Consider the following 23370-nt stretch of genomic DNA (forward strand, 5'->3'; position numbering starts at 1 on the left):
GGTGAGTACTTGTTAGCTTTGAATCCAGGCAAAGTGGTCCAGTAAGTCTAAGAGACGAAAGGCATTAATGTGGCTGTGAGTGAATCAAGAAGACCAGCATCCAGGAAAACGTGACTGAACTGCAAGGGTGAGTAGATGATCCGAGGATTAGGAGGTTAGCAGAGTTATTGGGAGTGCTGATGTTATATGCAGCCTAGTAGATTACTGTCAGGTGTGGACAATGGACAGGCTGACCAGGCTTCACCCAAAGGCAGAAACCAGAGTCTAGTGGGAAACCACCGCCGCTCACACAGACCATGACAGCAGCATGACCCCCCCCCCAAAGCATTCTCTTTCACTTGGCATCATTTACCTCTCCCTTCTCCAATTTCTGATGTGTCCACCTTTGCAATGACAACTGTGATCAGGGTGAACCAAAAAGGTGCCGTGGTGAACAGATACTTAAGTTTGGTGAATGCAGTTTCAGCTTTGGGGGACCAGATGCATGCTGAGACTTGAGTGGTGCAGCTACCTGACTATAGTTGAAAATGAACAGTCTATAAAAATTTGCTATTCCCAAAACCCATTGGAGATGCTTCTTGAATCTACAATGGGTACAAGGGGTAGGCCACTCTGTGAAAGCTTTCACATTTGCCAGATCCGTCTTCACCTGCCCCCGTGCCAAAATGTAACTGAAAAAAGTTATTGATGAGGAATGGAATTCACACTTTTTTGCTTTGACATAAGGTTTATTCTCCAGCAAACGTTGGAAAAATAGCATGGACATGAGACTGATGTTCCTCACAGGTTTTGGGAAAAATGAGGATATCATCCAGATACACCAATACGAACCTGTCAAGGAATTCCCGGAGGACATCGTTAACTAATCTTGAAACATTGCGGGAGCATTAGTTAACCCAGGCGGCATGACCAAATACTCGTAGTCCCCCAATGGCATGTTTAAAACAGTCTTCCACTTGTCTCCCTGATTGATCTGGAAAAAGTGGTAAGCGTTGCGGATGTGGGGTTTTGTAAACCCAGTGGCACTGTGAAATGGCCTGAAAGCAGAGCTAATGAGGTAATAGGTACTTATTCTTGATGGTAATATCACTGAGGCCCCTGAAGTAAATGCATGGCCAGAGAGAGCCATCCTTTTTCCCCACAAAAAAGAAGTTCCAACTTGAGATGACAATCGTTGGATTATGCCTGCACCGAGGGATTCCTTAATGTACTTTTCCATAGCCGCACACTCAGGTCTAAGCAGGTTATACAGCCAGCTAGAAGGCCGGGTGGAGCCAGAGAGTAGTTCTATGGTGCTGTCCTGTGGTTTGTGAGGTGGCAGTGAAAGCGCTTTACTTTTGCTAAATACTTCCTGAAGATCATGACATTTGGTGGGGACAGAGGAGAGATCTAAAACAGTCTCAGTGTTGGTTGATGGTTCCACAGGTTCCGGTGGACGGGCGGAAACAAGGCAATTTGAATGACAGAACAGACTCTAACTGATTACCCTCTGACCTGACCAGTCTAAGTGGGGGTTATGTAATTCTAGCCAAGGAAACCCGAGTATGAGTGGTTTGTGAGGTGCATGAAAAGCAAAAAAGGTAAGTGTTTTCTTGTGATTGCCAGGGGTGACAGGCTCTGTGCGCTGAGTTATGTGAGGGGACACTCGGTTATTTAATGACTTAGTGGGAATGGGCGGATTAAGGGGGCATAGAGGGATGTTTAACTGTCTCGCTAACTCAGACTCCATGAGGTTCTAATTGAACAAGAGCCTGAAAGGTCTGGTTAACTAGAACAGAGAGTTGGAGTTGCAATCTGGGTTTTTATGTTTGTGTGAGTATCCTCCACCCTTATCCCTGAACTTTCCAGTGGGCAGACCCTGGTGTGGAATCGAAAACAGACAGGTTCATCACGAGAAGCAAGCTGATCTTTCATGGTTTGATTTAATGACTGAAAAACATACAGCGGACGGTGGTTAGCACTGTTGCCGCACAGCAAGAAGGTCCTGAGCAAAAGTCTTTACAAACTCAACCAGGAAATCATCATGCGAGCAGAAAGAAAGAGGATGAGCAGATAGGTAAGCAAGAGAAACCCGCCAGCGTCCCAGGTTTCCAGAGAAGGTTCAGGTTCTAGGTACCTGAAATGGGATGTAATTCAATTCAATTCAATTTTATTTATATAGCGCCAAATCACAACAGTCGCCTCAATGCGCTTTATAATGTACAGTAGATCATACAGTAATAGATACAGAGAAAAACCCAACAATCATATGACCCCCTATGAGCAAACACTTTGGCGACAGTGGGAAGGAAAAACTCCGTTTTAACAGGAAGAAATTTTTGGTGTCACAGTCAAAGCACAGATCCACCCAGTCTCTGTATTTCAGCTTATTTCCTTTATACACACATTTAACAGGAACAGTTTCAGACAGCTAGTGTTTACCTGACATTACCTGCGTACCTCACAGTTTGCAGGTAATGGGCATAATAATTACTGAACAGAGACATCCTGCTGTGAACTTTGTTGCTGTGGATCTAAAATGTAAAAATACATCTGAGAAGATTTCTAATCATGATTTTATGAGCCCCCAAAGTTTGATTCTGTTCATCTGGACGTAGCGCTCTCAGCGGGAGAAACATTTTGTCACTCATCAAGATGACTTCTTCAGGCTCAGCTGACTGCAGCTTTCCCCAATCTTATAAAGAGTACATCTGCATAATGACTCAAACCTAATGGTCAAGGAACTGACCTCCCAGCCTTATTGTTCCTTCAGTGGGCTGGTTTGAGTCATTATGCAAATGTACTTTTTATAGGGTTGGAAACCAGAAGTCAGCTGAGACTGACGAAGTTACCTGGATGAGTGACGAAATGTTTCTCCCACTGAAAGCGCTACGTCCAGATGAACAGAATCAACTTTTGGGATTTACTAACCTGGATGATTGAGCATGGATCAAGACGGGTTTTTATGAGGTATACAGTTTCTTATAATTTCTAAACCAGAAGGTTGAGGAGATGGAGCTCATGATAACTGGCTACTGCCTTTCAGCGTGCTTTATGAAATCATCCAATCAAAATAAAGTTGGCCTTTAGGGAGAGCGGGGCTTTAAAGGGGAATGAGCCAAAGCAGCTTTTAGACAGAAAATGAAATGAGAGTCCAGGATGTGATACATTATTTATAACTACATTTACAGTAATCACACATATTAGAATTAATAAAGTGACCAGCAGTACTGTAGTAAGTGTAATACTGCAGTACTCACAGGCCTGTGCCAGCAGACACTGAACTACCGTCACTAAATCAACCTGGTCTTCACTGGTTTCCATTTACATACATTGGAATAATTGTGTTTAATTTGAAATAGTTTTCTTCTGTTACACTTAAATTCTTGAACATTTTTTTATTTAATTGTGCATTGTAGTGTACTCATTTGTACACATTTGATTACTTAGATTCAACATATAAAGAGATTTTATTTGATAATAAATATTATTGTCTTGTTGTTCTTGTTATTTTTTTCAGGCTGAGCAGCTGTAAGCTGTCAGAGGAAGTCTGTACAGATTTGTTGTCAGTGGTCAGCTCCCAGTCCTGTAGTCTGAGAGAGCTGGACTTGAGTACCGACAGCCTGAAGGCTTCAGCAGTAAAGCTTCTGTCTGCTGCAGTGGAGAGTCCACACGCCAAACTGAATATTCTGAGGTCTGACCGATTTGTATTCTTTTTTCTTTTGTTTGTTTGTTTTGTTTTGTTTTTAACTGAGAAAATAAATCCAGCAATTTAAACAGTAGAGGTAAACTTGATCAATTTACTGTTGTTTCGTACCACATCTGCTCAGCATAAAACAACAAGGATTCTTAAAATATAAGATTAGTTCTTGCACCCTGATTACACTTTAACATCAGTCTTTGTTCATGTTTTCATTTTCAGACTCAACGTCTGTGAACTTCTAGCGGAAAACTGTGAAGCTGTGTCCTCAATGCTCAGCTCTCAGTCCTCTACTCTGACAGAGCTGGACCTGAGTATCAAAAATGTGCAGGATTCAGGAGTGAAGATTCTGTCTGCTGGACTACAAAGTTTAAACTGTAAACTAAATACTCTGAGGTCAGATCAATTGACATTTTGTTTTTTTTAAATGAACCAATTAAACATTTTATTCAAGGCTTCCGGTTCCGGCGCTCGTGGGGATGGACACCTAGTACGAGAGCTCTCGACTGAAACTTATTAAAACTGCCCCAAGTAAATTAATACACTATCTAAGTGCACATAAAGAGGAAAAAGGGGTTTAAATGATGTCCAGAAAGAACAAAATAGCTAAGAAGTTAACGTTTGAAAACGTGGAAGATGGCAATGTGCAGCTAACAGAAGGGGCTAACGTTAGCCCCTATAGGGCTAGCCGAGGCCACTCTCCCACTCCTAGCCGCGAGGATTCTGGGACAGAAGATGAGGTTGACCCAGCAAGTTTGACGCTGATACTGAAAGAACTGAGAGGCGTTGGGAAAGAGGTGAAAGAATTTCGAAAAGACACGAAAGCGCAACTGGTGGAAATAAGGGGTGAGTTGGATAAAGCCAATGCGCGGCTTAATGATGTGGAAACCAGGGTTGCAGAACACAAAGATAAGCTCCAGAACACAGACGAGATTTTGTCTGAGATACTAACAATGCAATTCAATGTTATTTATATAGCGCCAAATCACAACAAAAGTCACCTCAAGGCACTTCATAAATACAGAGAAAAACCCAACAATCACATGACCCCCTATGAACAAGCACTTTGGCGACAGTGGGAAGGAAAAACTCCCTTTTAACAGAAAGAAACCTCTGGCAGAACCAGGCTCAGGGAGGGGCGGGGCCATTTGCTGTGATTGGTTGGAGTGAGAGAAGGAAGACAGGATAAAGACATGCTGTGGAAGAGAGACAGAGGTTAATAACACATATGATTCAATGCAGAGAGGTCTGTTAACACATAGTGAGTGAGAAAGGTGACTGGAAAGGAAAAACTCAATGCATCATGGGAATCCCCGGCAGCCTACGTCTATTGCAGCATAACTAAGGGAGGATTCAGGGTCACCTGGTCCAGCCCTAACTATATGCTTTAGCAAAAAGGAAAGTTTGAAGCTGATCTTCAAAGTAGAGAGGGTGTCTGTCTCCTGAACTCAAACTGGGAGCTGCTTCCACACCCAGTCCAACATAGCCAGGCTTTCTTTGCTGCTTTGACAAAACCTCAAATCCCAGTCAGAGATGATGAGCATCATCACAGTGATGATCATTTCTCTATTAACCCAGGCTTTCTGCTTCAGGATCTGTGCACGCTCAGAAAACAAGGAGACCTTTAAACATAATTTCACTAAATGGATGGATTGAGCTCAGCCTACAGATGAACTGGTGCCAGAGATCATAAAGAACATCAAACAGTCAAATTCAACACTTTTAATGGAAATATGAGATTAATCTTAAAAGTAGAGATAGTGTCTGTCTCCTGAATCCAAACTGGAAGCTGGTTCCACAGAAGAGGGGCCTGAAAACTGAAGGCTCTGCCTCCCATTCTACTTTCAAATACTCTAGGAACAACAAGTAGGCCTGCAGTGTGAGAGCGAAGTGCTCTAATGGGGTGATATGGTACTACAAGGTCATTAAGATAAGATGGGGCCTGATTATTTAAGATCTTGTATGTGAGGAGCAGGATTTTGAATTCAATTCTGGATTTAACAGGAAGCCAATGAAGGGAAGCCAATACAGGAGAAATCTGCTCTCTCTTTCTAGTCCCTGTCAGGACTCTTGCTGCAGCATTTTGGATTAACTGAAGGCTTTTCAGGGAGTTTTTTGGACATCCTGATAATAATGAATTACAGTCGTCCAGCCTGGAAGTAATAAATGCATGAACTAGTTTTTCAGCGTCACTCTGAGACAGGATATATCTAACTTTAGAGATGTTGGGCAAATGGAAGAAAGCATGCAGGAAAAGTTTCAAACAAAACTAACATCACTGGAGGCTTACTCGAGGAGGGAGTCGCTCAGACTGTACAGGGTGCCGGAGGGAGAAGAATCGGGAGCTCCATCTATGGCCCACTTTGTGGAGAAGCTACTCCGGGAGAATCTCGCCATCCCACCATCAACACCGTTACAAATTCAGAGAGCACACAGAGTGTTATCATTACTCCCTCCGGACGGCTCCCAACCCAGATCGATCCTGGTAAAATTCCTGTGCTTCACGGTTAAAGAAGAAGTGCTGAGGCTCGCTTGGCAAAAGAAAGGTTTTATGCTGAATTCCAGCAAGATCAACCTCGACCACGATTACCCCCCTGAGATCATGGCTATGAGGAAGGAGTATGCAGAGGCACGAAAGGTCCTAAAAGAGAAGAATGTACGGTTTAGGACCCTCTACTCAGCGCGCCTTAAGGTTTTTTTCGAAGGAGGAGTGAAAACCTACAACACGGTGGAGGAGGCAACGGCTGACCTGGCGAGTCGGGGCCTGCCGGTAAAGGTGATTACACCACCGGCAACCCCCAGAGAAAAATTACAAAGATGCCCGCTGTGGCGGGGAGTTGGTGGTCGGCGTCCGCGTCAGATCCGAGGAGCTGCGGGATATAGAGAGAAGCTGCAAGTATACAGACGTGAAGAGAACGAATTTAATGTTATGTATTAGCTATGGACAACATGGTGAAATATGGTTACTGTCGAGCTAAAATGGGTGGGGCTTCTCGTGCTGTGAGTGACGTCGCAGTGGAAAGCCCCCTAACTCAGGGGGTAATAAGGGGTTTCCCTTCAAGTTGTGAGGGTGTCAGTGGAAGTGCTCCACTGTCAGAAGCCAGCTTAGGAGCTTTCAAGCTCCAGTTATGTTCAAATGTTTTCAGTTCATTCCTAACTTTTTTCACTTGTTACTGTTTTAAGAGGGGGTTGCCTGCTGCTATTGAGTTTATGCGCTGTGGTAACTTAATATATCTTTATGGGAAGTGAGTCAGTGAAAGTAATCTCTTTTAATGTTAATGGGGTTCTGAACGTGATTAAGATGAATAAGATACTGTCCAAACTAAGGAAGGAGAAGGCCCAGATTGCATTACTTCAGGAGACACACATGAACCAAGTAGATCACTTGAGATTGAAAAGAAAGGGTTTTAAATATGTATTCTCCTCTTCCGTTAAGTCCAAACACAAGAGGGGTGTGGCTACACTTATCTCTGGTACTCTTAACTATGAACATATCTAAGAACTCTGTGACGAGGAAGGCAGATTGGTTAGAATAACAGAATGGATAGAGGGGTCTGAAATCACAATTTTAAATGTTTATGCTCCCCCCGGGAGCGATTGGCTATTCTATAGGAATAGGTTTGATTTATTGGTGGATTCTCAGGGGATAGTTGTCTGTGGGGGGGTTTTAACTTTAGACTTGACCCTAAACTAGACTCCTCCTCCCCAACCAACCAGGTAACAGCACTTACTAGAAAAGTCAATTCCTATATGGTAGAGATGGGGATAATAGATGTATGGAGGGACCGCTACGCATCTACCAGAAATTTCACTCATTACTCTGGTTCCTTTAAAGTGTATGCAAGGCTGGACTACTTTTTTATGTTTAAAGTTGATAGGTTTAGGGTCAAAGACTGTGACATATTAACAAGAGATCTATCTGACCACAGTCCTATCTCTCTATCTTTGCAGGTGGCTAGGAAAAAATGTACCACACTGTGGAAATTGTTATCACACCTTAATGATCCTGCCATAGTTTCCAAATTAAAGGTAGACATTAAAGAATTTCTAGATGTTAATGACACAGGAGAGGTATCTCCAGCTATTCTTTGGGATACGCTCAAAGCGGTAATGAGAGGTACATTAATTTCTATCGCCTCCCACTTAAAGAGAATCAAAGGGCAAAAATTAGCAGAACTACAGGCAAATTTAAAGTTGAAAGAATAGGAAGACATAAACACCGCAAATCCTACTCTGAAGCAGGATATCAGGAAAATACAGGATGAAATTAATGATATTTACACCCAGGAGGCCCAAAATAACTTAATTTTTTTGAGGCAAAAATACTATGAGACAGGAGGGAAATCTGCAAAATATCTGGCACATAAATAACGCAAACAACTAGAGGAAAGTATGATATACCAAATCAAGGACCCCAAGACTAATATTCTGGAATCAAAATTAGAAGACATTCAGAAATGTTTTGAGACCTTCTTTAGGGAGCTGTACTCACAGCCCAATGCTACGGAGGAGAATTGTACTGATGCCTTTCTTAGCTCTCTAGAATTACCTTCACTCCCGTCTCTCAAAAATGAGCTTCTAACACATCCCATTTTAGTGGAAGAAATTAATGCTTTTTCCAGATTAAAACCAGGTAAGGCAGTTGGGCCGGACGGGTTCAGTTCTCAGTGGTATCGCACCCTGAGGGCAGATCTAGTCCCCACATTGCTGAAGTCATTTAACTACATCCTACAGGAGGGAGAAATCCCACCCTCCTGGAGGGAGGCAACTATTTCAATTATCCCAAAAGAGGGGAAAGATAAACGAGAATGTGGAAACTATCGACCAATCAGTGTCCTTAACTTGGATTACAAACTATTTACTTCTATTCTTGCTCGTAGACTGGAGAAGTTTTTACCTGACCTCATCGATTTAGATCAGACTGGTTTCATTCACTATAGACAAACAACTGACAACATTAGGAGAATATTACACATCTCTACTCAAATTTACAGTAAATCGGGATAATGAGAAAATTAAGTACCTGGGAATATATTTGACTGCGGACCTCTCGCTGCTCTTTCAGGCAAACTACGAGCCAATATCTGCAAGTATAAAAGCTGATTTGCACAGATGGAATCTGGTCCCCTTTATGCGTCTCAGCTCCCGGGTAACCGCAATCAAGATGGACACGCTCCCCAGACTGCTTTATCTTTTTAGAAACTTGCCAATAGAAGTGAGCGATTACCAATTTATTGAGTGGGACAAATGGATCTCCAGATTTATCTGGCAGGGCCGAAAGCCAAGGATTAAATATGCTACCCTCCAGCTCCCCAAGGAAAAGGGAGGACTGGGTCTCCCCTGCCTCAGGAATTACTATTATGTCGCTCAAATAACCCCCCTCTTATATTGGTGTAACAAAACATACACGGCTAGGTGGAAGGAACTGGAGTCCAGCCTGTTGGACCGATTCCCCCTACAAGCTGTAATGGCAGATAAGGGTCTAATGTGCCGGCTGGAAAAGCTGGGGAACCCCTGGTTAACCCACACCCTCCAAGTTTGGCAGAAGGTAATCAACATCTGTGGGATACACAAAATGCTAAAAATCTTCAGGTGGGTTGCTTTCGACTCGGATTTTATTCCAAACAGACACGACTCTAACTTTGAAGCATGGATATCCTATGGCCTTACGACATTCCTCTCTCTTACTCATAGAAATATTGTGCTCAGATTTGAGGCCTTACGGGACGATCACAACCTGACAAAATACAACTTTCATAGAAACTTACAGCTGAGATCATATATTGATCATGAATGCAAACTGTCCGACTTCAATGATGCTGAGTCGCATTTTTTCCTCATCCTGAAAAATGCCACAACCATGACCCCTACTAAATCTATTTCTAAACTATACAAAGCCCTCTCTAGTGCCAGCAAGGATAATACTTTATACACTAAGGATAAATAGGAAAGGGAATCAGGGATTGCTATTTCTGTGGGGGAGTGGGAAAATGTTTTGTACTGCCAGTGGTCCACGTCCAGTTCTATGAGCTGGAAGGAACATGGCTGGAAGAATATTATTAGGTACTTCAAGACTCCATATCAGGAGAGGTACAAAGGGGCTTATATGCAATGCTGGAGACAATGCGGCTCGACTGTTGCTAACCATTTTCATGTCTTTTGGGACTGTCCCAAGTTAAAAAACGTTCAGGTCTCCTTAAGTGCAGTCTTTAACGTTCAAATACCTTTAGATTTTAAGGTTTTATACATGGGTTTGGTCCCCTTTCTGGAATGTAGGAGTGAGATTAAGTTGGTGCAATTACTCTTGGTGGCAAGTAAAAAAACAATTACTAGAAGATGGTTAAGCCCAGTCCAGCCTACCCTAGACGACTGGTTTGGGATCATTTTAGAGATATTTAGGATGGAAAAACTTACATATCTGTTAAGAAATCAAAAAGCCAAATTCTACCAAATTTGGAACAATTGGATCCAATTCATCACCCCCACGAGGGCTGACTTCACTTGATCTCACTATTACTTGGTTGTCTTTTGTTTGTTTGTTTTTTACATTTACTTCTATTACTATTGCTTGTTTATTTACTTATTTCTTCACAATGATTGCAGCATGGGCACCCCTCCCAGTTTGTGTTTATAGTTCCATGTAATGTGTTCTATATATCTCCTTTGGGAGAGCATGCGAGCAACTGTCCTAGTAATAGCTAGTGGAGGTTAATATGCACCCGCTGATCACTTTGTTTATCATTTGCTCCCTGGACTTAATCTAAAACCTGGAAGGACTTTGTTCCCATGTTATTCATATACTGCTATGCAGATGGTTTTTTCTTGTCCAATCCAAATAAAGATATAATTAAAAAAAAACATTTTATTCAAGTTCATCCATATGATGTTGTATCTTAGTATGTTAAGGTTTCATCAAAAATAAAAAGATGGCATGTAATATAATAACAAACTTTACATAAGTATTATAGATTATCTTTTGTTTTTCAGACTGGGTGGCTGTAACCTGTCAGAGAGAAGCTGTGAAGCTCTGTCCTCAGTCCTCAGCTCCCAGTCCTCCAGTCTGAGAGAGCTGGACCTGAGTAACTCTGACCTGCAGGATTCAGGAGTGAAGCTTCTGTCTGCTGGACTAAAGAGTTCACAGTGTGCAGTGGAAACTCTCAGGTCAGGATTCAAACGTTAACACATATGATCATTTAAAATGTGAATTATATTATTGATTGACTTATCTATAGAGCTTTTAGCTAAACTTATATTTATATTTGAGTGGATTATTAGACTGAATTACTGTGTAAAATTTGTCACAGTCATACGATTTTGTTTATTTTATTTTTTTTTAATTCATGTACTGGCCATTTTACATAAATTTGGCTAATCTTCTACAATATATACATTTGATTTCGTTAGGAACAAAATGTTCAAATTACATATTTTGCTGGATATTGGGTATTAATGAAATTATTATGTCTTTAATGACACCACATTTCCATATGTAGGAGGTTACTGGTGGTATTGTTTCAGTGTCTGAGTTTTCCTTGCAAAGAAACATCTGGAATTTAACAATACATGTTTTAAAGCTGTTTTCTCCAAAGGGATTTGTATTAGTGATGGTAAATTTGATTCTTTTTACCGAATCGAGTTTAAATGAGTCACTCACCAAAATGAATCGGATTTTTTAAGTCATTTGAGTCTCTGAGTCAGTTGCCCAGAGAGTGCCAAAAATGTACTTTTTCTCTCAAACTTAATTTGTTTTTATTTTCATGTAAATCCTACTGCTACGATGAGTGACTGAAAAATAAAAACAACTATTTTATAGAGCAAAAAAGAATAAGATTTCTAAATTGGACATTTATTTTTGTTTATGTTATTAGTATTTCCTCTTTATCATCTTTGCACAAAAACAAAGTGTAGACTGAATGTTATATTGCATCAGTCAGACTATCAGGCTTCATCTCAGATGAAGGAGTGACTCTTCCGTGGTAACAAACTGTGAGTTTCAGCAGCTGAGAGGCAGGAGGGAAGGGTGAGTGAGTGGTCTTGATGCATTCTCAGTCTAGACTAGACTAGAAAGAGGGGCGCTGCTCTTGTGGCGACCAGCAGGTTGTCTCTCTCTGTCAGTGTCAGTGTTTTAACTTATTTTATTTCATTCTTTTATTCCTTTATATATATATTTTTTTTGCCTGAGGAAATTCTATAGCATCGGCTTGTGCTTTGTGGAACTTCTTTTAACGAAGATGGGTTTTTTATTTCGCATGATTTTATTGGCAATCCTGACGGTTGTTTGGAGTCATTCCTTTACCATCAATAATCCTGGCTAATGTGCAGTCTCTGAGGAGTAAATTGGATAAACTGCATTTGAATGTCGCACACTTGCGTGGCTACAGGGATACATGTCTAATGGCATTCACAGAGACTTGGCTCAAGGACTCTGACCCTGATTGTTCTCTGGAACTAAATGGCTTCGGGTTTCCCATACGTTTGGATCGAGACCCCGGAGCTACCCAGAAATCTCAAGGAGGAGTGTGTTTGTATATAAATCAGAAATGGTGTAAAAATGTGACCGTTCGTAGACAAGTGTGTCTGCCTGACATTGAGCTCCTCTCTGTGTCTTTGAGGCCGTTTTATCTGCCGAGGGAATTCCCACAGATCAACGTCACCGTTGTTTACATCCACCCTAAAGCGAATCCTAAGAATGCGACTGACACCATCTCCATTTTTTTCCTAATAACAAACCATGGTCTTCAAAAGGTCTTATGAGGCTGATTCATGAAAGGAAAAAAGCTTTTATTGAAGGGAATATCTTGAAAGTTAGAGAAATTAGGAAGGAGATCAGATCAGAAATTAAAAAAGCCAAAGTAAAATACAAGGATAAGGTAGAGGCGGAGATGGGTAGCAATAACTTAAGGGTGGCCTGGGCAGGCATGAAACACATGACTGGTCACTGTTACAGTGACTGTAATAAGATAAGTCTTCCTGGTTTTAGTTCAGACTCTCAGTTAGCAAGTAGAGAAGCTTATAGACCCTCTACAATTTGCATACAGGCCTCGTAGACATGTTGATGATGCAGTGGTCACTCTGTTGAACTTCCTTTATCGCCATCTTGATGGCGCCAAAGCTCATGCTCAGCTCTTATTTATTGATTTTTCTTCAGCTTTTAATACTATCCAGCCACATCTTTTAGCTGATAAACTTCTTAACCAGTTTACACTTGATCTTAATCTCGTTGGTTGGGTTTTAGACTTTTTAACTGACAGATCTCAGTGTGTGAGAGTGAACGGCTGTTTTTCCAAACAGCTGAACTCTTCCACTGGCTCACCGCAAGGTTGTTGTCTCTCTCCTCTACTGTATATTTTGTACACTAATGACTGTCGCAGTACACAGGCCAACAGGCATTTCATTAAATACGCAGATGACACAGTCATTGTAAGCCTCCTTCATGGTGAAGAGGATTCCCATGGGCATGTTGTGGATGAGTTTGTTTCGTGGTGTGATCAGTCCTTCTTAATGATCAGCACCTTGAAAACCAAGGACATGGTTATTGACTTCAGGGAGACATCCCCTCATCCTGCGCTAACAGTGGTAAATGTGCAGCCATTGAACTGGTGGACAGTTATAAGTATTTGGGGGTTGTTCTTGATAAAGCTCTGTGCTTTGAGTCACATCTTGCTGCTACAGTGAAAAAGGTTCAACAAAGACTTTTTAAGGAGGTTGAGAGGTTTCAATGTTTCATCTGCAATGATGACTCGTTTTTTATAAAAGTTTTATTGAATCTGTTTTAACTTTCTGTATCATTGCTTGGTACGGTAATATGTCTCTGAATAATAAGACCAGACTTAACAACCTGGTTAAAGTGGCTGGTAAGATTTCAGGGAGGTCTCAGGTCCAGCTTGTGGACTTTTATAACAGGCAGGTGCTGAGGAAGGCGACCTCTGTCATGTTGTGTTCAGATCATCCTCTCTTTAATGATTTTCAACTGCTTCCATCAGGTCGTCGTTATAAAGTGCCTGCAGTGAAGACAAAGAGACATAGATTGTCTTTTGTACCTACTGCTATTATCATAGTTAATAACACTGAACCATATGTGTTGTTGCCATTGCACATTGTACTTTTTTGATGAAAAATCTAGGTTGTTTTCTCAGGCTTATATTATATTATATTATTTTGGAGTGTGTATGTGATGTGTTGGTTGCCTGTTTGTTTGTTTGTACGGACATACTGCAAATCAATTTCCCATTAGGGACAATAAAGTTACCAATAACCAATAATCATCCAGGTAAGTAAATCTCCAAAAGTTGATTCTGTTCATCTGGACGTAGCGTTTTGTGGGAGAAATGTTTCATCATCATCCAGGTGACTTCTTCAATCTCGGCTGACTGCAGGTTTCAATCTTATAAACAGTACATTTGCATAATGACTGAAACCAGCCCACTGAAGGAACAATGGGCTGGGAGGTCAGTTCCTTAATCATAATTATGCAAATTCTCATGACCATTGATCAAAGCCCACTGATCAAAACCCACTGATCAAAGCCCACTGATCAATAGCCATGAGAACCATTCACAGAGAGTTGGGGAATGGCTGCAATCACAGCATTTTAATCATTATTTTAAAGGCTGTAGATTGGAGCCATTGCTCTAACAGTGTACAAATGTAACAGGGCTTGGTGCTGATGCTAACAGTGCTAGCTGCTTCAGCCTTTATTTACACATTATAAGCACATTTCGCTTATTTTAAACAGTATATAAAACAGCTAGTACTGCTGGGACGTTATATTTTCACAAGCTAACATGAGCCAATCAGTGAGATGTCTAGCCATGACAGTTGTATGTTGCTGTGAGAAGAGTCGGGCTACATACAGTGATGATAGTGTTAGCCATGTTAGCATTTAGCTTCTATGTTTTTATAGTTTACACTTCTTGTTTATTGCTAGCTGCTCTGTTTAGTTGCTTTAGGGTTTCTTAGTTTACTTTTCCTGCATTATTTTGGTAGTTATCGTGCTTGGTGTCATAAGTTCAGTTTGACTTCCTCCCCTGACATTGTCTACATTAGTTTCAGCTGTGGAAGGATTTATTGAGTGTTTTCTATTTCTTCCATTTGAACAATAGTGGTGCACTCTATGCTTGTAGCTGCTGTGTGCTACGTTCTTCTGTCAAACAAGATGGCGCCTGTGTTTGGCTTTGCCACCGCTGCAGCTTGCTGGAGGCAACAATGTAGTTTTTCACTGTCGTCAATCATTTTTTGTAATGTCATTTTTGCTCTTTTGAGTTCTGACTTAATTTCTGCTGCTTTAAATTATGATTGGGAGATACTGTTAACCCTTTAAGGCCGGTCAGAGTGGGAACGCTCAGTTTTGCGTAACTATTTTTAAATGCCTGTAGATCGGCAACCACACAAGCTAGTGCAATAATTTTTATTTTTGCATGTGAAACCGGAGTTGTACTTGCATCTTATGTATCCAGCTTATCCTAGGTCACCGTTTCCTTCCACACATAGCTTTGCAAAAGTTGCATGAAAAGCACTTGCAGCAACAAAAAAGTAATATTCCAGAAACACGCTTTGCCAATCCGATCAGCTGTTCATAGCACTTCCTACGTTGGAATAGATGTCAGCCCAAACTATCGTATGTCCGCCATTACCTGCCCGAAACCTGAAGTGACGTCGTTTTTGCGAAAATTCTAGTTGTTTGTTTGGTTTTTTTTTTACCTTGAAGCCTACACTGGTGTTTTTAAAAGTCATGTTTGAGTTTACTCTTTCAGTATAGTTTCTGGGAGGCTTAGAACTCAAATTACACAGTTGGAAATAGTTTATTTTGATGCACTGAAGTTTTTCTTGCAAATTCACATGGTAGTATTTATTTTAGTTTTTCATGCAGTATATACAATTTGGTGTATCTCAAAAATACAACTATGGATACACTCAAATTACATTTCCTGTGGTTGGAAACTATTTTGTGCAACTTTTTTAGTTCTTCCGTTTTGAGGGATAAACCTCTTAAATTTCTCTAACTACAAATATATGTAAAAATACAAAACAAAACAATTTTCAATTTGTTCTAGTTTATTGCACTTTTTGCTGTATATGTATATATGTATATGTAGTTACTATGGACTGAATGCATACATATTATTAAAATTTGGGCTATAACGGTTGTATTGATGTATAGCAACTTGAACTGCTCCCCAAAATGGCACTACAGCAGTGGTTCCCAAACTTTTTTTGCTGGGCCCCCCTTTGTTTTACACGAAAAACGTTCGCCTCCCCCCCGGCGCGTGAACAGCACGCACACGCACTAACACATCCTCCAACCACACACGCCCATATTTTGCTCCATTGCGGTTTATTTCACACCTCAAACATTTAGTAAACAATTAAGCAAATACAAGTAATCTGCAATAAATTACAGGTAGTAAGAAAATAAACTACTAAATCTTTTACGCTACGTCCGCACCTACACTGGTATTTTTGAAAACGCAGCTGTTTCATCCAAACAGTGTTTCAAATCACCAAAAACTGAGATTTTTTTAAAACTCCTTTTTTGCGGACGAGGAATACAGAGTTCATCTGGCAACGTCAAAGGTTGCGCCTTTTTTCACGTCACGTTATTGTTTATGTGAGATGAATTGCAGAATGGCAGACAGAGACAAAATACTGTTAATCTGAGTATCTGCAGGTTTCACACGCAGTTACTGTCCCTCCATTTACAAAGGCGTCACGGGTAGTTGTTTTTTCTTCTTCTGTAATACTAATCAACATTGCTGTCATTTTCAAAAAATGCCTCTCTGTGTAAAATGGGTTCAAAAACAAACAGCTGTGGGATCCTGTTTGTCTGTGATTTGAACCGAGGGAACAAATCGTGGCAGGATCAGCCTGATGTTATTTGTATCCCGCTGTAACTTTACTCTATAAAGAGCAAACATCTCCAAAATGTCAGGAGTAGTTAGTCACTACAACAAGTGTTTGTGAACTAAAAATTAAGAATGTGGGATCCTGTTTGTCCATGATTGGAAGAGCCCAGCGCTGCTCCCGACGCAGGGACCTACCTCAGCACCTGTGCAGGTGAAGCCAAAGGGCAGATTTGCTTCACCATATTTTCTAGTCTTTGGCTTAGAATGAAGTTGGTTTGGAAACATATTCAGCGATGCTTCATCTCCTGCTTTGCGTTTCTGTGGGCGCCGTGCTAGCAGTGTTCAAGCGTTTTGTTCCCCCCCCTTTTCATACCGCGCCCCCCCTGCCATGGCTCTGCGCCCCCCCCTAGGGGGCGGGCACCACACTTTGGGAAGGTCTGCACTACAGCATGTAAAAATCTAAAGATAAGCTCTGGCAGACTTGGTTCTATGGTAGGTCTTAAAGCGTTTAACATCAAAGATTCAGTGGAGAGCTACTGTAACAGCTGAACAGAAAAACTCTTCCTCCCCTGGTGTGCTACTCTTCACAACCCGCAGGACTTTCACCCTCAAGAGATGGAAAAGGGGAACGAGGGCCGACGTCCAGGTGAAACTGAGAAGCTACCAGAGGCTAGCTTCTTGGCTGTGGGGAGAATCCTGGTGCCTGCGTCCACTTCCTCTCCTGACATTTAGTTAATATGTTACGCCGGTGACTGGGACCTGGGCTCTGTGGCTCAGAAGCAGTTTTTCTCACGGTGTGTCCGTCAAACGTTCACTGTTTTTATTGATAACAGCTATGTCTGCTCATCGATCATTGCTTCCCCCAGCTCTGGAGTCGCTGCCCTGCCCAGCAGGTCCACAGGTCTGCATTGTCTTTATTTCAAGTGCCGCTGCAGTCAGCTGTTGATTTTGCAGATCGACCGTCATCAACTCGGTTGGCCCCGCTTAACGTTCGCTCCATAACAAACAAATCATTTATTCTAAGCGATCTCTTTATTAAAGAGTCTCTAGATTTCATGTGTCTGACTGAGACGTGGCAGCAAAATAAGAATTATGTCCAATGTTCCCTCTAATGTTTCATGTGTCTGAGCGAACACACAAACTCCCTGAGCGGTCCCTTGGATCACTGGATCACGTTGTCATTAACGTGGCTTCACTCTACATCAACCAAAACACCGGTGTCGGCACATGAGGACGCTGTCATAGCCCGTCAGCGACGTTGATTAGCTGCGTATATACGAATGTGAATCATTGGCTGGACTATGGGATAAGGCGGCATCGTTCTAAATACTGGAGCAGCCAGTCACTGACTAACACTGCAAAGCAGAATTGTTAACGTATTTATTTTAATTTCAATTCAGGTTAGTATTTAGTATTTAGTATTTATTTATTTATTGTCATTGTCAAGAACAATGAAATTGCGTTTGGGGCTTCCATACAACCCAAAAAAAAAGAAGAAAATAATAAATACCCCTTAAAACCCAAGTGTACATATTTAACCCAGTGTGACTCCAATGCAATAAGACAATCCTTAGCAACAACATGAGAACATGACAAGTAATGTTCGTAGAAAATCAGACAAAGACCTGAGAAACATGACAAAGTACAACAATGCAACCCATTCAATATTATTGTACTGTGAGATATGATATCAGATATGATAGTTATCTATTTAAGAAGGAGGGGGGGGGGGGGCAGGAGGGGGAAGAGAATAAAGATATGATGCACCAATGCAGACCAGTTCATTGCTATTAAGAAGTTGGATATGGTTATTGTCCGTGAGAGGGGGGCAGAGAGTTCAGGAGCCTCACAGCCTGTTAGATATCTTTTTGTGCGCAATGCAGATACTCTGTGTGCAGAGAGCGTGTCAGCGGATTGCACCCGTGCGCAGCTTAGAGGGAACATTGATTATGTCCACTTGAATGAAATCTGCCCGGCTGGCTGCTCCGTCATCTGAACTCCGCGTCTTTTAGGACGTGGTGGAGGACTCGCTGTTGTTTACCAGGACAGATTCACATGCAGTCTGATGACCTCGGACTCCTTTTCTGCATTTGAGTCACAGATGATGGTCAGTTCTCTAAAAACCAGTTATTGTATTTTATTCTACCTGATGGGGTCTTTCTAACTGAATTTAATGACCTTCTGACATCCATCATTTCATTGGAGAAGGTTGGGAGATTTGAGCCGTCATATTGATGAAGCATCCTGTAACACTGCTGCTGAGCTCATCACTGTCACTGAGTCTTTTAACTTTAGGCAGCATGTTTCTGGCCCCACACATACAAAGGGTCACACACTGGATCTTGTTTTCTCCCTGGGTTTAAATATACATGATGTATGTGTGGAGGATGTCCATGTGAGTGACCATAGCTGCATATTTTTTAACTTGTTATTTTACTTGGATCCTTCATCTCCTAAACTGATGATCCAAAGGCGGATTATAAACCAAGATGCTGCTGGAAGGTTCTCTGCCATGTTTGACCCTCGCATGGCTCGTAGTGACCTCGACTCACGTATTTTATCCTTTAATGATCAATGCAAGTTGTTGGAAAGCCCACTGATAACATGTTTACATGGCTAAAATGTTATGGCTCATTCATTGATAGTATTTTCGCCATAGAAATTGTTATGTCCTATATTGTTGAACCCACCATGTCTATGCTGATGCTCTTTGAACGCACCACATACGTACTCGAGGCCATGCAGTGGCTGCTAGTCTGTGTTCTCAGTATTTTTATGTGTCAGTTCCAGTTTTAGAGCTCTAAAGTGCAGCTATCGTGTTAGGAATATGTTAGGAATAGACAGGAACACTGAGCACACTGAGGTCAAATCTTTATTTAGGGCGACCGTGGCTCAGGGGGTTGGGAATCGCATCTGTAACCGGAAGGTCACCGGTTCGATCCCTGGGCTCTCTGTCCTGGTCGTTGTGTCCTTGGGCTTTACCCTACTTGCCTACTGGTGTTGGCCAGAGGGGCCGATGGCGCGATATGGCAGCCTCGCTTCTGTCAGTCTGCCCCAGGGCAGCTGTGGCTACAACCGTAGCTGCCTCCACCAGTGTATGAATGTGAGAGTGACTGAATAGTGGCATTGTAAAGCGCTTTGGGTGCCTTGAAAAGCGCTATATAAATCCAATCCATTATTATTATTATTATTTTACCACTCGCTGCATTCTTGATGTTCATGTTCTTCTCTTTCCCCTCACCCTGCAACCAGTCATGGTAGATGCTCCTCCTGGAGCCTGTTTTCACTGGGAGGATCTTTGTGTCAAAGGGAGTTCTTCTTCCCACCATCACCAAGTGCTGCTCACAGTGGAGGCGGTTACCTTACACTGTTAAACAGCTTCAGATGACTGTTGTTGTCTGTTGGGTATTGTCACTTATAAATAAAGTTACATTGAATGGATGTATGGATGGATAGATGTTATTGTGACAAAGAGAAAACGATTGTTGACAGATTGATTGTTGTTTTGTGTGTCTGCAGTCTGTCAGGCTGTCTGATCACAGAGGAAGGCTGTACTTCTCTGGCCTCAGCTCTGACCTCCAACCCCTCCCATCTGAGACAGCTGGACCTGAGCTACAATCATCCAGGTCCCTCAGGAATGAAGCTGCTGTCGGCTGGACTGAAGGATCCAGGCTGGAGACTGGACACTCTCAGGTATGGAGAGAATGTCTGATAGAGGAGGAAGAGCTGGAAACATTTCCTGTGTCCTTCACTCACTTCCTGTTTGTTTCCTGCAGATGAGACATGAACAATCACACATGCAGGAATATTTTCAGGGACAGACACACTAGTCTAGCTGGATAGTTCATGGATATTTATGTAGGGGTCTCCAAGGAGTCTGGTTGCAGGAACATTTAGGTCACAGGTGTACCTGAGATAGATACCAGTGTACCTAATAAAGTGTCAGCCATGTGTATGTTTCCCATGCTGTATGTCCACAGTGACAGAAGGATGAAACAAGGCTGTGAATCATTTCAGTCTGTGTTTGTGACAAAGAGGCAGACAGGAGCAGCTAACATTTGGAAATGGAAGCTTAAATAATGACAAACTCTACATTCACAGCTGAATTAACAATAAATTTGTTCTCAAGTGCACATTTAGCAGCTAATGCTATTACTGTTTTCCCTTGCTTTCTACAACTTGAGCAGCTATTGCTAAGTAGGCCACTTTGCTCTGCTAAGGATTTATGTGACCATGATGAAAACTCTGATAAGCTAATGCTGCTAAGCTAATACTGTTTATGGGCCCTGTTAGAATCAATATTTCATTCTCATTCTGTTGTTTGAGAACAATATTAACGTTTCACATCATTATAACACAAGAGAAAAGGGTATTAGCGTTAGCTACTAATGCTTATTCACCTCAAATTAGCTTTAGCTGCTAATGGTAGCCTACTTAGCAATAACTGCTCACTAATATAATGTTAATTCACATCAAATTAGCATTAGCTGCTCAAGTTGTTATAAGGAAAGAGAAAACGGTATTAGCATTAGCTGCTAATAATTGTTCACCCCTAATTAGAGTTAGCCCCTAATGGCAGCCTACTTAGCATTAACTCCTGACGTCGTTGTAATGCAGGGGAAAAGAGTTACCATTATCGGATAATGCTAATTCACATCAAATTAACATTAGTTAACAACGGTAGACTTCATATCATTAGCTGCTGTCATTCTTACAAAGCAAACAGTATGAGCATTAGCTGTTAATGCTTTCTCATCTAACATTAGAATTGGCCACTAATGGCGTATTGTTAAAAAGTAAAAAAACACATTGTTAGCATAAGCGGATGATGCTAATTCACCTAAATTAGCATTAGCTAATGATGGCTACATACCTAGCATTAGCTACTGATATTGATATAAATCAAGAAAATATGGTATTAGCATTAGCTTTTAATGCTTTTTCATCTAAAATTAGAATTAGCCACTAATGGCGTGCTATTTAGCATTACCTCTTCACATCGCAGGGGAAAAGTTAAAATTAAATTTAAAAAAATGTTCAGATTAGCTACTCATATTGTTAAAAAGTAAGAAAAAACATTGTTAGCATAAGCGGATAATGCTAATTCACCTCAAATTAGTATTAGCTAATAACGGCAACCTACTTAGCATTAGCTGGTCACATTGTTATAATGCAAGAAAATATGGTATTAGCATTAGCTGCCAATTCCTAAATACCTAAAATTAGCATTACCTGTAATGGAAGTCTACTTAGCATTAACTCCTCACTAATGTAATGCTAATTCACATCAAATTAGCTTTAGCTTTAGTATTAGCTGCTAGCACCAGCCTACCCAGCACTAGCTGCTCACATTGTTAAAAGGGAAGAGAAAACGATATTAGCATTAGCTGGTAATAATTATTCACCCCTAATTAGAATTAGCTGCTAATGGCAGCATACTTAGCATTAACTCCTCACATCGTTATAATGCAAATGAGGCTAACTTACATTAAATTAGACTGCTGTTATTAGCTAATGCTATTTAGCAGTAGCTGCTCACATTGTTATAAAGCAAAGGAAAACGATATGAGCATTAGGTTCTAATGCGTATTTGCCTTTAATTAGACGTAGGTGCTAATGGCGACCTACTCAGCATTAGCAGCTCAGATGTTGTATTGCTAGGGAAAAGAGTGTTAGCATTAGCCGTTCACATTGTTATAAAGTTAAGGGAAATAGTGTTAGCATTAGCTACTCACATTGTTAAAAAGTAAGTGTTAGCATTAGTGCATAATGCTAATTCACATCCAATTAGCATTAGTTAATAACGGCAGCCTATTTAGCATTAGCAGATAATGTTGAATTTGGCCCACTGGAAAAGTTAAGAACTCAAGATTTAGGAGTGTTTCTCGATAGCTCTTTCTCATTTGAGAAACAAATAAATGTTGTTATTAAAACCAGCTGTAAGCTTTATATTGTTGATTGTCATTTCCCATATGGAAAAGATATATAAATCTTATAAAGTTTGTATCTGTCTTGTGTGAAACTTGTATGAAAAGCATACAAGAGTGAAAACAGATATAACATCCCTTGAAAAATTATATAATGAAACTTGTATGTTTTCGATACTTACTAAAACAATATATGAACGTAATGAGAAAGTGGCCACTTTCGTGAGTATGACTTTCATCATATAAGTTTTTAGTCTTTTCCATATGGGATATGCTTAAAAATATTTACTCATACATGCTTAGTTTTATAATCGATTGGATGATGATAGAGGTTTGATCCTTAGTAGTCTGTAAAGACTCTGTATGCCTTCCAGAGTGCTCTGGCATGCACACACCACTTGGGGCCATGAGAGAGGTCGTACCCTCTCTTACTGATTTATGGTGTAGGACAGGGGTCTCAAACTCAATTTAGCTGGGGGCCGCTGCAGGCAGAGTCTGGGTGAGGCTGGGCTGCATTAGGTTTTCCACAAGAAAGACATGGTTAAAAAATTCCAATCTTCTCAAATCTCTTTATTTTTATTTTTTAACACAAAATATGAAAAATAAATAAACAAATTAAGAATTAATAAGAAAATAAATCAATCTGTAATACATAAATAAAATAATAATAAGATATTTTTAGTCAGTGAACTTGTGTGTTTCTTTCAGTCTTCTATATCTGCTGTATTTAGATTGAAATGTCTGTATTAACAGTTCTATAACCTTCTTCTGAACATGAATGGAACACTGTAGAAAATGAACTGTTCTTCTGAACATGGCTTCTCTTGCCTACTCCTTGCTGCTAGAGACCTGGCAGCGTTTCCTCTCACATAGCCGAGCCAGATTTGGCCTGAGGGAGGAAGCAGTTGCGACCCTCAGTATG

At 40.9% G+C, this 23370-nt stretch overlaps 1 protein-coding gene across 1 annotated transcript in view; it reads left to right on the forward strand.

The window, feature by feature from the left end:
• LOC112431789 (NACHT, LRR and PYD domains-containing protein 12-like) overlaps nt 1-23370 on the forward strand; it is a 301046-nt gene that overhangs the window by 175930 nt on the left and 101746 nt on the right. The window lies entirely within an intron of this gene.

Source organism: Maylandia zebra, linkage group LG2 (assembly GCF_041146795.1).
Source record: "Maylandia zebra isolate NMK-2024a linkage group LG2, Mzebra_GT3a, whole genome shotgun sequence".
NCBI lineage: Eukaryota > Metazoa > Chordata > Actinopteri > Cichliformes > Cichlidae > Maylandia > Maylandia zebra.